Genomic DNA, 16,838 nt, shown 5'->3' with positions numbered 1-16,838 from the left:
ATAATGGTTTCTACTTTTGGGGTATTTGTTTAATAATTTTTGAAGTTTTTTGGGGGGGGGGAGGGGTGGAGTAGGTTTAGAAGCAAGGGAACGGTTGAGCGGGAATTGCTGATCAGTTCAATGTGGAGAGAGCCACAACGATTAAGATTTGGCACAAAAAGCTTGTGAGAAAGTTATAGAATAAAAAATAGGAGGTTGTTTAGTTGGTAATAGATTGGTATTCAAAGCTGTGTTGGTTTATAGTCAGTTCTATAGGCTTGGAAAGGAGTTCAAGAGCAAGGAGGTTTTGGGAATCCAAAGAAAACAAACACATATGGACATGATTTGTTCACCTCTGTTTTGATAACCAAAAACAAAACCAAACCCAAAATAATTAAAATCACTTTGACACCCTATAGTTTATTCTTAAGTATAATTTGTTTATCCCAAAACGAGCAAGATAAACTTAGACCAATAAGTTGTTGCGGCTTATTTTAAAGCAAGAGGAACTTGGATAGAGGTATTTGTAATTTCGACATAGCTAGAGTCGCTTATGGATCAACATTTTATAGATAGTGATTTTGAAGATACCTTCAAAATCCGAAGAATTATTATAAACATGACAAAGGGTAATCTAAAACTCATTAATAATCTTCTGCTGCATAGATGTAGTTGACCCTATAGATATCACTGTTTGGCACACAGTAGAAGTAAGCCCAGGGCAATTGGATTGAATATAATTATGTTGCTTAGTTTAGTTTGCTCCTGGGCTTAATTAAAACCTACTTTTAAGAGCTCTACCAAGATGCATGATCACCTGCAAGTGGTCCATTATGGCTTCTTTGGTCCATTCACGTGTTTGCTAAGCTGAATTCTATGTTTCTAATTTTTTTGTCACATGTCTAGGTCAAAACTTTAGCAAGCAAAATTACCTAGTCATCTTGCCCAATTAGTAGCTCACATTAGTAAAGTTTAATGAGGTTAATGCCACATCATCAAAATTAACGCTGTCAATTTTAACTTGAAGTCCTTTTTAAACCCCAGGGACCAATGTTTCATATGGACAAAACTTAAAAGGACGAAAAACCATGCTTTTAAATTTCAGGTACAAAAATCAACATGAAAGTAAACTATAAAGAGTAATAATGATATTAATCCAAAATGAGATCATAAAAGAGCAATGAGATTTAAAACACTGACAAGACATACTATGGGGAGTTGTGTTAATTCTCCATTAACTAAGTTGGCCAAAAGTAAGGGTGACCATTGAGCCACCAATGATCTATTAACCTTATAATGAAAAAATATATATAAGTTCACTTTTATTTTAGTTTTGGTTCGTCAAGTTTCAAACCACAGGTTTTGATTCCTTAAATTTCTTTTCGTCTAAAAGATTTATCCCTGTAATTTAGTAAAAACCTTGACCATTTTGACTTGAGAGACTAAAATCTATAATTTAAAATTTGAAAAACTAAAACCAAAATAATGATAAACTTGAGGGACAAAAAAATTATATTAACCCTACTATTAAAATTAATGGTTTTTGCCATGTCAAAATTTTATTTTTTTTTAAAAGATGGAGTTATTATTATGTGATGGAGAAATTTTTATATTTTTTTACTATATACCACGTCATTTAAAAAGTAATAATTGCAGTTTAACATGTAATTTTAAATATAACTTTTAAAATACTTAAATACTTTTAAAATATATAAAATTTATTTGATCATGTTTCTTTAAATGAAAAATTATAAATTACTTAAAATTTCATGTAAATGTCAAGTGTTATTTTTTAAATAACATGATATATAATAAAAAAATATATAAAAATTTGGTATGGCAAAAACTATTAACAAGCTCTAATTTTCTCATATTTAAAATAAAATAAAATATGCTCATGCAAAATGGTTAAAGTATAACTTTGTTTTTTAAATGGGAAAATGACATTAGGGTCTCATGGAATATAAAATACTGCAAAAAAGTCCCAGAAAATCTAGTAATAAATCTGAAGTCCCAAAAGGACCTAAATGCAATTTAATGAAAGGCTGAAAAGTCATCTCTGTCCTTGTAAGAAGTACCCAAAGCTACTGGAAATTTGCTTTGTTTCAACCTGAAAATTGACACCTTGTTTGCAGAAGGTAAGAGGAAAAAATACCCAAACTTCATCACGTTTCTTCCTTACTCTCATCTGAAGATTTTACCCACTCCACTAACATCAACCATTGGCAAAAACTGGTTGTGTTTTTTTGTTCAATGAGTGTTGGTCATCTAAGTTGGGATTTTATTATAAGTAGGTAGCGTGATGATGGGTGCTCTATTTTTGGATTTATTGTGGGTGCGTTGAGGATGATCTTGCTCTGTTTCTGCATGATTCAACAAGAATTGATGAAAAAGATGAAGTTTGATATAGGTAGAAATCCTTACTGTGAAATAGGAGAATACGTTGTCAATATGAGCCACGATAATTGTCAATATAACTCTTTGACTTGTCAATGATCACTGTGTTGTGCAGGTGTATATTAATTGTTTTTGTCATGTGTTTGACACAATGATGATGAGCTTCTATGCCCTTAACTCATTGGCAGAGGTTACAAAAGGAGGAAGAAAAGACAATGAAGAAGGGTAAGCAGTCACATGAGGCAAAAGAAGAACATGGGCAAAAAGAAAGGCCTTTTTGAACCTAAACAAATGATGACAAAAGAATTTTTTTGTAGATAGAAGTGATGACATGAATTTTTTTTGTAAATGTCATGATATACACAAATAATTCATTTGATACTGGATACATGCAATTTCATGTTTTATTTTCAATGAGTTGTGAAACTGGTGTAATTACATTTATATGAAGTTATGAATGAAAGCTGGTTATATATTACATTCTGATGCATAATCAGTTGTCATTATCTGCACCTTTCATTGTTAATACATCTTTCATCACTTGTTACTCGTTTAATACATCTTTCATCACTTGTTACTCGTTACACTATTAGTTGTCAATTTATGTGCTGATATAAGTTTAAAAAAAATGTGATTTTAAGTTACATAAAGCTAAATAACGTCATATAATATCACAAATTCTCTTAAACCAATATATTTTTGTTATAATGTGATATAAAATCGTTATTAAAAACTAATTATCACTGATAAAAATTATAAAATCACATGTCACTAATGACACATTTACCTGTTAATGGTTTTAGTAGGACTTGTCAATTATTGCACTATCACTTATCAATTTATCTACTGATATAAGTTTAAAAAATGTGAGTTCAAGTTACATATCTAGACTAATATGTGAGTTTTTTTTTATTAGCTTAAGTACTTTGTTTACTGTGATTTACAATAAAAACCACCTGATCCTTACATATTGTCTTTGTTTTAAAGTGATTATTATGGTGTTTATATCTTGTTGTGGTCATATTGTTTATTTTTTTAAAAATAAAAACTAGACCAATTTTCAAAATCACATATATTAGCAGGAAAATTGCCAAGTTATGGTATTGTTATGAACAAGTCACAATACAGAAATTAACAATTGACACAAGAAACATTGATTCAAATTTGCAATTAAATAAGCTGTTTAAAAACTTAAGTAGATTCATATGAACAAATAAATTGACAAGTCACAATTATATTATTGGTGAGTCACTATGTCACCATTAACAAGTGAAGGTGCCATTAATGACAAGAGATTTCATAATTTTTATTAGTAATAATTAACTTTTAATAACGATTCTATATCACATTATAACAAAAATGTATTAGTTTAGAAGAGTTTGTGATATTATATGATGTTGTTTAGCATTATGTAACTCAAAATCACTTTTTTTTTTTTAACTTGTATCAGCACATAAATTGACAACCGATGGTGCAACGAGTGACAAGTGATGAAATATGTATTGACAATGAAAGATGCAGATAATGACAACTAATTATGCATCAGAATGTAATATAAAACCAGCTTTCATTCACAACTTCATGTAAATGTAATTACACCAGTTTCACAAACTCATTGAAAATAAAACATAAAATTGCATATATCCAGTATCAAATGAGCTATTTGTGTATATCATAATATTTACAAAAAAAATTCATGTCATCACTTCTATCTACAAAAAAATTCTTTTGCCATCATTTGTTTAGGTTCAAAGAGGCTTTTCCTTTTGCCCATATTCTTTTTTTTACCTCATGTGACTACTCACCCTTGCCAATGAGTTAAGAGCATAGAAACTTCTCGTGATTGTATTAAAAACGTGACAAAACCAATTAATATACACATGCACGACACAGTGATCATTGACAAGTCAAGGAGTTATATTGACAACTGTCGTGGCCTATATTGATAATGTATTCTCCTATTTTGCAATAAAGGTTTCTACCAACACTAAACTTCATTTTTTTCATCAATTCCTATTAAATCATGCCGAAATAAAACGACATCATCCTCAATCCACCCATAATACACCCAAAAATAAAGCATCCATCATTATCCCACCCACCCACCGATAATAAACTCTAACTTAGATGACCAACACTCATCAAATAAAAAACACAACCAGTTTTTGCCAATGGTTAATGTTAGTAGAGTGGGCAAGATTTTCAAATGAGAGCAAGGAAGAAACATGATGAAGTTGGGTATTTTTCCTCTTGCCTTCTGCAAACAGGGTGTCGATTTTCAGGTTGAAACAGAGCAAATTTCCAGCAACTTTGGATGATTCTTACAAGGGCAGAGATGTCTTTTCAGCCTTTTATTAAATTGCACTCAAGTCCCTTTAGGACTTCATATTTATTACTAGATTTTTTGGAACCTTTTTATAGTATTTTACTCCTCTGGTCCTATTTATAAGGCACTTACAGCATGTTTCACACGGACCAAGAAAAATCTTAAATTTCATTAACTCTCATTTAAAATTGAATGACTTTCTAACTTTATCCCTATTTAATATGCATTATATCTCATAACCAAAGTCACACAATAATAAATGATGGTAAAATTGTACATCCATACAAAAAAATTTCTCTCAATACCCTATAAATAGGACTAAAAAATACCTTCTCTCTCTGTGCTATAAATAGGATTAAGGAGTATGTTCTATGGGATACCAGTGTCAGTTTGCCTTTTTAAATTTGTGTGATAATCAAATTTAAAAAAGATAAAGTCACGAATGGCATGGTGGTAATTCGATATAACACAACCCTGAAGGACCTTGCTCGTCCTCGCTGGGCTCTAGTCTCCGCCGTTCTTCTTCCGTAAAGTCACCGTCGGACCTCCACGTTCCCCTGCGTCCACCGTCCCCCTCTGTGTGTACTCTTCTTTCAAATATACTGCGTCACAACACCGCTGCCGCCACACACTGTCTTCTCTCGTGTCTCGCATCGCGGCGTCGACCTTCATGCACCCAGCTTCAACTTTGCTGGCTTAAAATTTTTTCTGATATAATTGTTTATAGGGTTAACTGAAATGGAGCAGAGGCTGGCTAATGCTTTGCATTTGACAGTAAATGAAAAGAAATTCATTGAAACAGCTTTGCTTTCGGAGCTTCGAGTCGATGGTCGCCGTCCATTCGACTACCGTAAGCTCACTGTAAAGTTTGGAAGGCAATTAAATTTCTTGACTCTTGCACACTTTACTCTGTTTAAGGCTGGCCTTATTTTTCCGTTGTTTCATGCTTCTGAATGTTTTTGTGGGTTTTGCAGAGAGGATGGGTCGTCTGAGGTGCAACTAGGGCAGACCCATGTGATGGCTTATGTAACAGCTCAGCTAGTTCAGCCTTACAGAGACAGGTCTAATGAAGGCTCACTTTCAATCTACACGGGGTTCTCTCCCATGGCTGATCCTTCATAAGAGCCTGGTCGTCCTGGAGAATTTGCTGTTGAGTTAGGGCGAATTATAGACCGTGGTTTAAGGTGATTTTTGTTAACTTAGTTTTTTCAGCCTTCTGATTAAAAAAAAAAAAAGGGATTCCTGATTATTCAGGCTTAATCGAACCCTACGTATGGATTATTTTAATTTCATGTATCCTGCTATTCTCCACGAGAATTCGGATTTATGGTTGTTTAATATATATATATATATATATATATATATATAGAGTGTAATCTCATTTAGAAATTGTATAAGGAGGAATTGATTAGGTTCATATGCTAGTCTTGTAAAGGAATAAGATGTTTCGTTCTATTTTTTCTGATGTGAAAGGTTTTGTGGAAAGGTAAACTCATCTTCTGTTTAAAGTACAGATCATTGTCTGTTCTTAATGTTTACCCAAATTTACCTGAATGTTCAAAGTGAATCTGCAGGGAAAGCAGAGCTGTAGACACTGAATCACTGTGTGTTCTTTCCGGAAAGCTGGTGTGGGCCGTTCGAATTGATATCCATATATTGGACAATGGAGGGTGAGCTGTAGTTTAATTTTCTCTGTGTATTGTCCGCTTTGCTTCTCCTCTGTTTTTTTCCTTTACATTTTGGTAGTTTAACTAAATCAGCTTAAATGAGTTTATTTCCAGCTGTTTGGAGATCCTGATGCTAAATGTGTACAATTCTTTTTGTTGGGAATAGAAACCTTGTTGATGCTGCCAACATTGCTGCTTTGGCTGCTCTCTTGACATTTCGGAGGCCTGAATGCACGTTAGGAGAGAATGATCAGGATGTTGTTGTGCATCCACCTGAGGTTAACTTTAGTTTAAGAATAAACATTTACTACTTGGAAAATTTCACAACTTTCCTCTTTTTGTTATTTGATGTGAAATTATGCTAAAAAAATCCCAACTCGTGAGGAAGTTTGCCATGGAACTGCAATATGATCTTGCAGCAATCCATGACTTCAATATTGTTTAGTTATGTTCCATTGTTATTTATACAAGTAAGCTGGGAACTCATTTGATTTTGCGTTTTGAAGTATATTTTGTTTTCAATCTTGACAATGTCTTTTTGGCTATTCTTTCTTACATAATCCTGGTTCACAGTAGAAACAAAAAGCTTAATGATCTAGGACTAGTGGCATACATAATGGAAATGAGGGAGAAATCAGGCGAAGAGAAGATATAGAAGAAAGGAGGAGAACTAGTAAAACTCTAGTAATGATATATACTTATACCTAGCTAGTAAGCACCTTATGTAAAGTCCAAACTCCGGAGGATAAATTTTGAAAATGTAAAATAGTACAAAAATTTTGACGAAATATTCCAATCCTTTATGTCCACTTGAAATTAAAAACTCCTAGAAAATTAATAAAATAAAACTATTTAGTTTTAATCCTACTTCATTATTAATCAAAATATCATGATCTTATTTAAATAACGTATCTTCTATGCTTATCTGCAATTCGTAAATTGCCAACTGTAATATCCTAAATTTTATTTTAGGATTAAAAAAAAAAAGTTAAAAAAAAATAATAATATTTTATTAATATAATAAAATAATAATATTTTAATATAAAAAAAAAACAAGAAAGGGGTAATCTTTCCACCGAATTCAGTGGAAAGATTGAATATTGACTTAGGAAGAAGGACTTTTGGGAGGGGGAATAAATGAAGCATGAAGAAAATAAGGGAAAGGTAGTTGAAAAATAGAAAAATAAAAGGAGGAGTTGGATGCAGAAGATGAGAACACAAGAGAGAAAGAGGGAAAGCGAGAAAGAGTGTGGGAAAGAGAGAGACGAGCATATCAACGGTCCTTGTGAAGGAGAAGGCAACCTTTGGAGATAACTTAGGTATATAAAATTATTTCTTTTCATCAAGCTTTCTTCATAAATATTTTCTATATATTTTAAGCTTTTTAATGACAGTATTATTATAGTAATTAGAGAAAATTTTGAGACTTATATATGGTATAAGTTTTGAGTTTTGATGAGTGTTAACCATAATATTGTAGCTTTATTATAGTATATCATTTCTATCGGTTTAGATTTATCCATTTGTCGGTTTTTAATATTTAAATTAATTTATTTAGTTGAAAAATCTGTTATTTATGAGATATATCATATTTGTACCGATTAAAATTATGTTAAATAATTTATTTGAGTTGTTTGACGTATTATTAAGATTTTCATCGGTTTAATTTTTATTTATTGGATGACTGGAGGTTTTAAAATAATTATTTTAGCTAAAAGAGTTTATTATTTGTGAAGAAAAAGACATATAGTAGTTACACTATTAGAATTTTGAATAGATTATTTATTTATAAATATTTGAGTTACTATTGAATCTTTGATGGTTTTATTTTGAGGTTTAAACTTTAAATAGATTTTTTTTAGAATTTAAAATAATTTCATATTTAAGAATTTTGGAGAATTCTTTTTATTAGAGTAAATAATCCAGAGGATGGAAATGAATATTTTAGCTTGTTAGAAAAATTTATAAGTTAGCTCTGAAATATTTAATTTTGGGTTATGAGAGTTGTGGGAATTTAGAATAAAAATTATTAAAGTAGAACTTTAACTATATATATAAGCTTCATTAATTAGCTTATATTAATATGTGATTATATTAATTTGTTGTTATATTAATGGTGTAGATTAATTATTGGATTGTTGGTTTGAGCACGGGGTTGACTTTATAGTAATTCTTTTTATAGCCTTGGTGAAAGGTAACTACTTTCCGCTTGTTATGTATGCTTGGATGATGTTTGTGAGTGATTTCGAATTATATGAGATTCTTGAAATGCCATTTGATTATGATTTGAGCAGTGAAAGGCATTATTATTGAAATTGCCTTGAGATACCTTATGTTATTGAAAAATAGTTATGAAATTATGAATTTATAAATTTGTCATGTGGAATAAGAATTTATTGAGAAATGGTTTTTAGGGTTGATGTTGGTTATTGAAATTTTGAAATCTCGATTTTGGTAAATGTGAAAGTTATTATGTTATTGGTAAATGATTATTTTATAAATCTCATGAGTATAAATACGAGAGGGGATGGTGAACGTTGATTGGTGGGAGACATTATAGGGAGGATAAGGGGGTGAATTTTGTACATAATATAGAGGTAATAAGGTGGGAGGACGCCAGATGTACACTGGTTGATCCTTTGGCCCTTCATGTGTTGTAGGGCGTATGACACCCTGCTAGTGGACTAGAGGGGGAACCCATGGTCCGATCTTGTGCTCTGTGGATTTTGGCCTGTTCACATCACTTGATCGGTGAGCTTATTATGTTGAACTACCAGTCACATGGGACAGTACTAGCCCATGGGTTCAGTCAGAGGAAATAAGGTGCGAGGAAATAAGGTGGAATTGAGAGTGAGATATTGTATTTTGATATGTGTGTGTGTGTGTGTGTATAACCATGTGACAATTGTGAATGTATGATTTTAGTAACTATTCCACTTGACACCTCTCAAACACTTACTTGTATGCCTAATGAGTAGGATTGTTGGTTACTGAGGCTTTTGTCTCACCCCGTGGTTTAACATTTTCAGATAATAGCTCTAGGGCTGGTCCGTCAGGAAAGGCAGCGAAAGCTTAGCTATCGCGTTTATCTTGTATAGCCTCCTTTTTGTCATGTGATGAGTATTGTATACTGCCACATATAACTCTTTTTGCATACTCTGATTTATTTGAGACTTATAGTCTTAGTTACTTTTGTTGTTGAGTTGCTTGGGTCTGTAAGTTGTGAACCTATAATGACTTTTGAAAGTAGTTGATTACTGTTGGTTTAGACAAATTTTATTCAGAAAATATCATGTTATGGGCTTAGAGATGAATTGTGACGTGCTGGACTTTGCAAAGCTCAAGGCCCAATTATTGTGAAATATTATTAATTACGGTTTTCATACAATTTGTTTAGTAAAAAACTTATAATCATGATAGACATTTTGAATAATTAGTTCAAGTCTTTTCTATCATAATTAACATTTTTGGTGAATCAAATTTCTTTTTATAATTATGGTAGCCTTTTCAAATATTATACTAAGATTCTTTTCTACCATGGTTAGTGTTATTAAATATTTGGAGTTTAAAAAGGTTAGTAACAGGTTGGAAATAACTAATGTTACACCAACCATTAATATCATAATTTTTTTAATATATTTTTATTCTCCAATACTTAATGGAGTTGGATTCCAGTAAATTATCGTCTGTTTGCTTAAGAAGGCCAATGTTTCATGACTAATTACCAGTTATATCTATTTTTATGATCATTTTCCTGTATTAACGGGCATTAATTGACAGGTTCGAGAGCCACTTCCTTCGATTGTACATCATCTTCTCATTGCTGTGACTTTTGGATTTTTCAGTAATGAGAGTATTGTGGTATAATATATATTTTTTTTTTCCAGTTATGAATGCATCTCTCGAGGCTAATTTAATATGCAATATCTATCTAATTTCGAATGATGCTTTCTAGGTGATGGACCCAACCCACCATGAAGAGGCAGTGATGACTGGGCGAATGACAGCTACACCAAATGCTAATGGTGATGTTTGTGCTGTTCAAAAGGCTGGAGGGGAAGGAGTCTTTCAGCGGGTGATCATGCATTGCTTGCAACTTGCTCATGTGAAAGCTGGTGATATTACGACCAAGATAAAAAATGCTGTAACGTTTCCATGTATTGTGCATGAGTTTTTTGGACTTGATTTGGTATTGAAGTCATGACCATTGTTTTGTGAAATGCCAAACCTCAATAGGGTCAAAGGTATATGAAAGTCTCATGAAATTTTAGCAATTTTAATCCAACATACATGTTCTTCAATACAGCTCATGATGTTGAGGTTTATTAGCTTATTTGGAATAATAAATTTTATGTTTTGGAATGTTCATGCTAAATTTTGCAGGATTGATTGTTGGATACTGGGTAGTGTTAGGTAAAATTACTTTTGAAGTGTCTAACTATAAGAAAAGGAATAAAAGATTTTGCTATTTGTTTGAGTACATATTGCTAAAATTAATGTGCAGATTCATATTATCTTAAAAAAAAAAAAAAAGTGCAGATTGAGTTCTGCATGAACATTGACTTACTTTTGCCAATGAACTCTCTCCACTAACGTCCTATATGCCGAGTCTTCATACCTAATGAAAATGCTTCCTAAGCAGCGCTTTTATTGTTATTGTCATATGACTCTTTAGTGTAGATTTCCACTTATTCCTTTTTCTTATGAATGAAACTGGTGTAGGTTGAATCATACAGCACAGAAAGGACCCTTCGGAAGATTAAGCGTCACTCTACTGAGGCCGTAAATGTAAGTGGCTCTTCTGTTAAACTAGAGGAAAAACAAAGGCAGTCGGATGGTCAGAAGGATGGTGGTTGTTTAGACCAATCAATGCCAAAGGATGAGGGCAGTTTCATGGAATGTGATGCCACATCATCAAAAGTACAAAGTAGCATCAGGGATAAAGGCTCGCAAAATTTCATTGGGGGTCCCTCAAGGTGGTATGATATCATCCTCTTGAAAAACTAATGGATTCCATTCAAATGCTGTCCATTTTAATGCTAAACTTGTCCTTTCATACGTGTAGAGAGAAATTAGCAAAAAAAATTTAGGTGTTCAATACTTCTAAAAGTTTTTCCGGCCAAAGAAAAGAAAGTTATAAAAGTGTAAGAAGAAAAACATTTTATAACATCGTCTTCAGAAATATCATATCCTATTTATACCAAAAAGTATGATTGTAATAGTGAAAAAAAACAAAGTAGTGGAACAGTTTCGTGGAGGTAACTATAATATATACTTAGAAGCCTCTGCATCACGATACTTGGAGGTCATGTCATCCTGAGTTGTGTCTATATCAAGAACAGTTATGTTTGATTTAATAAAAATTGTTCTTTGTATAACAAAATTTCCTTCTTTGTCCAGGGATCCATACTCTGAGGGAGTCAATTTTGATGATCTTAGAGCTTCTCTGGCATCATGTGGTAATAATTTTTTTTTTCTCTATACTTGTAACCTAAGATTGTACTTCACCTATTCTGTCAACCATTGTGATTTTAGCCGTGATATACCTTCTAATTGGCTCTTTAAAGGTATACTGCTCCGCTGGCACTTGCTTGCACTTGGGGTTGTTCGACTGCAAGTGTAGAAAGCAACAATGAATGGTCATTATTTTTAAGAAAATTTATTTGATTGAGTGCTACATATTTATGTTTCATAAAATATTATTACTTGATCTTCTAATTATTGGGTGACATTGTCTGTTTAGTGGGGGGGGGGGGGAAGGAGAGAAAATGGTCTGTTTAGCCTTTTTGGCGTTCGTAGTGTCTTTCCTCAAGAATGGGCTATGAAGGAATGCTCTGTGGTAAACATCTAGGGGTCAAATCTGATTCATTTAACCCAAAAATAAAAAAAAAGTCATGATACTCATTGAGGCCCTAATCTTGGCTATGCACAAGTGCTGATTAGGGGCTCAATGAGTATCCCAAAAGTTCATCTTTTTGTTTTCTCATTTCTCAAGGTCATCCCCTTTTAGTTGACACTGAAGTGCTTCTTGCTTTGTGCTCAAAAATAGAAGGGTCATTTTGGTGGAATTAGTAACTAGGCATCTCAAAACATTTCTTTTTCCATAGGAACATCTAGTTCTTGAGCAATCAATTTTAGATTTCGCTTAGTTAATGCATTGCCTGGTGCCTTATATGTATTTTAGATAATTGACAATGCATGTTAAAATCTTTGGTTGAAATGGGAGCACGAGGCATGGTTTTCTTTGGCTCTGCGTGATATGTTAACGTTTACCTTGAGCAATTATTTCTTATGATTTTTCTCCTTATTAGGACAAATTTTGCAGAACATTTTTCAAAATAAAACATAAAACGTGTGGTGTATTTTCTATCTCGGCATCCATTTTATCAACAAAATTCTGTTTATGGATCTGTTCAGACATCACAAGACTCAAGGAGAGATATTTATTTTGGCTGGAAGTGATTTGATGACTAGAAGCCAGCGAACGTTTGCCAGATTTTGGGCCGTTCCTTAAAGCTAACTAGTTCCCTATTACTGGGTGGATCAAATGTTGCTCCATCGTCTTTGGTGGCTGTAAGGATTCTTCCCAGTTTCATGTTAATCAGTTTACATATTTGGCATTTTATTTTGACTTAGGTACACAGATTGGTTGTGTTTCTACCCCACTAAGTTGCAACAATGTGCTTTTTTGATGCTAGAGTGAAAAAAAGGAAAGAAATTTCTTTTGTTTATTGGTGTTAAATGAAGAAAAAATTGTGTTAAATATGTTATTTTGAAGCCGATGCTGCCGTATCTTTGCTGTTTTATTTCCTTGGAATGACTCACAAAAGATGAACTGCTTATGAAGTAAAGATTATGATCTGTAAAATGCTTAAGTAAAACTTCACAGGAACTCTTCCGTGCTTTTAATCACTAAGCACTTCTGAGATCAATAATCACATTCCTTGACGGTAAAATGTAGGGTTGGTAATGTGCTCCTGAAAGGTCACATAATTGCGTGAGGCATTCTTGGCTGTTGGGAGAAAGTGAGGTTATATACTACCTCCGGTCCTTAATATAAGACCCCGTTTGACTTTTTGTTTGGTCCTAATTATAAGACCCCAATCCATTTTGTCTTTCATATTTATGTATTTTTTTCCAAGATAGTCCTTCTAATAATGATAATTCTAACCAATACACTTAATTAGCAAGGATATTTTAGGAATGACAATACTTATTTATTACAAATAACTAACTTAACTTACTTCCTTAATCTCCTCAAATAAGTCAACTGGGTCTTATAATTAGGACCGGAGGTAGTAATATATATATATGTATATTTATATGAAAAATATATTTAAATTTACGTGTATTTTATTCGGTGTGCGTTGTAAAGTTTGAATTTAGTCTTTTATTGTTCTGTGTTTTTTGCCTGGGCCATTCTCCTACCAGTAAACATAAGATTTTTGGAGCATCTCAGACTGAGTGAAGGAAGACGTTATGCCTTCTTTTCGGCCGTTTTTAATAATGCTCCCAATCCAGTTGGCTAAAGAATAAAAAAGTCCTTTTTTAGGCTTGATATTGATTTTGTTCTATTTTTTTTAATCCCCCACTAGCCCTGGCTGGAAGAGGTTGATCGATTTGGACAAGAGTACTTGATTTGCTTTGTTCCTTTATGGTGTTACCATAGCCTTTCATTAAATAAATAAAGCAGGCTTGCAATCCTGTTCACCGGAGGTTTTGTTTTTATCTTTTCCCAAGCTTTTACGTTGTTCACCTGCCTTGGCACTGTTGCGCTTGATGATTCAAGCTAGTAAAAAAAAAAAAAACAAAATGGATGATTCAAAGATGAGCTTTGATCTTAGGGCTTTGGTAATCTTAACAAAAAAAAAAAAAGGGAGGAAAAGTGTTGCTGATTTCTTGTGGAAAAATAGGAAAGCAAAGTGCAAAAGACAATCATAGCGCGCCCAAAGCAACAAAATTGACTTGTTTTTGGCTAATTTTCCATGCGGTTGACGACTAAAAAGAAGATACTACTAGTATTAGTTTGTGTGTGTGTGTGTGGGGCTTAGGTTTATTGGTAGGGAGAATAGATTTGAGATAAAATTGATTTATTTTAATTATGATTTAATAGTTAATTGTGAGAAGCTCCTTTCAGATAGTTCAAGATCAAATAGGTTTTAGCTTAGACATAGATTTTAGCATGAAAAAGATTATTCGGATCATTTTTAACAAAACTAAGGTTTTATTATATATAATTATATATTTAATTCAAATCCAGATAAAGAAGGATGGTTGTGTAAGGCCTTTAACCTTTATGAAATTTTTATGAATATGGATCAACAAAGTTATATACAAAGAACAAAAAACCGGACTGGGTACTGAACCAGTCTGAATACTGGTTCAAAGGTTAGTGAGTTAGATTGGGGTTAAATTGCAGTAAGAATGGTAGTAATTAAAATAATATAATGTAGTTAACATAGGTAAAAATATTCATATTTTAATTATAAAAAATAATATTTAAATTTTGAATGGGTAGTCATGTTATTAAATAATTTATATATATATATGAATTTTTCTCCCATGACCGAATAAAAATCCTTTTTTTTTGTTTTTATTTTTCTTACCCTTTTTTCTTTGTTCCTCTTTCTTCTCTTGCCCATATGACAGAACTAAAAGCTTTTCTTCGTAGTACACAAAGCATATTTTTCTTTTCTCTTTTTTCCTTGGACAATGAACAAGCAGAGGCAGTAACAAACTTATCTCCTTGAAGGCTTGAACATGCATCACTCTCTTCGTTTTCCATCAAATCGGTTTTTGCGTTCCTCACTTCTCATTCATTCATCCTTCTCTATCTGTTATCTTTCTCCTTCTCTTCCAATCCTCTGTGAGAAAAACAAGCTTAATGCTTCAAAGTGGCATACAACAGACTTCCAAACTAGGTTTTGTCTTCCTCTCTACGATCTCCTCTACTTCTACCATTACAGTGTTCATGGTCTTCGGCCTGTTAGTCATCCATCACTTAAGAACAAGAAGGAAGTAAAAATAAACAACTGGGCAACCCACTAAAACCAGTGGTTTGGATGGTTTTTACCAATTTATTTTGATACGTCCCGGCTTATTTTGGTTTGATTGGAAGCTGGTTTTTAAGCTAACCCAAATCGGACCATTAACCGGGTTACTGGGATCCAGTTTTTTTCCCTTGGTTATATATTGGTACATACACACATATTATGTGCAGAATTCATTATCTTTTGTTTTATTGGCCAAGCAAAATCTATGTACATCTCAAAACAAGAAATTACAAATTGCTAGAATTTCAAGGCCCGATTACCCCTAAAAACCATTCAAGATTAGCTTCACCTGAAATATTATCCAAACCTCATTTGACTCATTAGGTGGAGATATGCAACCAAAAAGTGTTTGAACATATGTATTCTCACAAGCAAGAAATGACTTAATTGTCTAACATGAAAGAGGAATTTTTTTTGGTTAAAATAAAAATAAAAATGGCATTTGATTTCTACCTAAAACCCAAATTCTGGCTTCTACACTGCATTCACAATTTACATGGCTATTACATATCTTAATTTGCTACCATGTTGTGGCCCTTACTGAATATAAAATTTTATCGACGGTTTATCCATCTTGTTTTAAACACTTGGATAAATATCATTTATCTATCCCGTATATATTTCACCCCAAAAATATTCTGAGACTTCATCAAACTTAGTAATACAAGACTTTTTTTTTTTTTGCACGCTTATATGTCAAGATTCCAATAATCCCCCACATTTTTTATGTGCTATTTTAGGGAGCTTTAATCAATGCAGCTTCAAACTAAAATTGGACTGACAAATTAACTAAGCCAAGCAACGATTTCTATCAACTAATAATTTGCCAACTAAGGAGACAAGTTCATATTGTTTTCTTGGATAGACAATCTATGAATGGACAACTCTTGAAATGATTGTGGTCACTACCCTTACTTGTTAATTAATTAGGAACAACATTTTCTCATTAGGGATGAAGGAATTCAATTCATCAATCAAACTAACATTATGATAAGACCCCTAGTACATTCAAGTTGACTTGTTCTAGGCAGAAGAAGCAGGGCAAAGAAGATTAAGGGTTAATATGTTGCAATGGTTGCTAGTTTATTGCTGTTTCATTTGTTTTATTTTATAATCCCTATTTTTCCGATTAGTTGCGTCAGTTAAGCTGAGGAATAAGTGGGATACCCGCTACAACCTAGGGATAGTTTTAATTTATTCATTTGAATTTCATTGATTTTCTGTTGAACTGCTTTGCATGTACTTCTCTCTTATAAAATCTATAAATAGGCACCTCGCCTCAGTAATAAAGCATCAAATATTTTCAAAGAGTATTATCTTGTGTGTAGATTCTCCTTGGTCTATTTCTAAGAGTTGACGAGATCCTTACCTTACTTATTAATAGAAGAAATTATCCTTCTTGTTCTTATTTTCATT

At 32.6% G+C, this 16,838-nt stretch overlaps 1 pseudogene; it reads left to right on the top strand.

Annotated features, from left to right (window-relative positions):
• The first annotated feature begins 5,415 nt into the window (after nt 1–5,415).
• Nucleotides 5,416–12,005, top strand: LOC114713410 (exosome complex component RRP45A-like; annotated as a pseudogene).
• The last annotated feature ends 4,833 nt before the right edge of the window (nt 12,006–16,838 follow it).

This window comes from Neltuma alba, unplaced genomic scaffold (genome assembly GCF_004799145.2).
Source record: "Neltuma alba isolate B1F8T4 unplaced genomic scaffold, ASM479914v2 tig00001887_pilon, whole genome shotgun sequence".
Lineage (NCBI taxonomy): Eukaryota > Viridiplantae > Streptophyta > Magnoliopsida > Fabales > Fabaceae > Neltuma > Neltuma alba.
The sequence above is the reverse complement of the archived record's forward strand: the minus strand, read 5'-3'. Positions and strand labels throughout refer to the sequence as shown.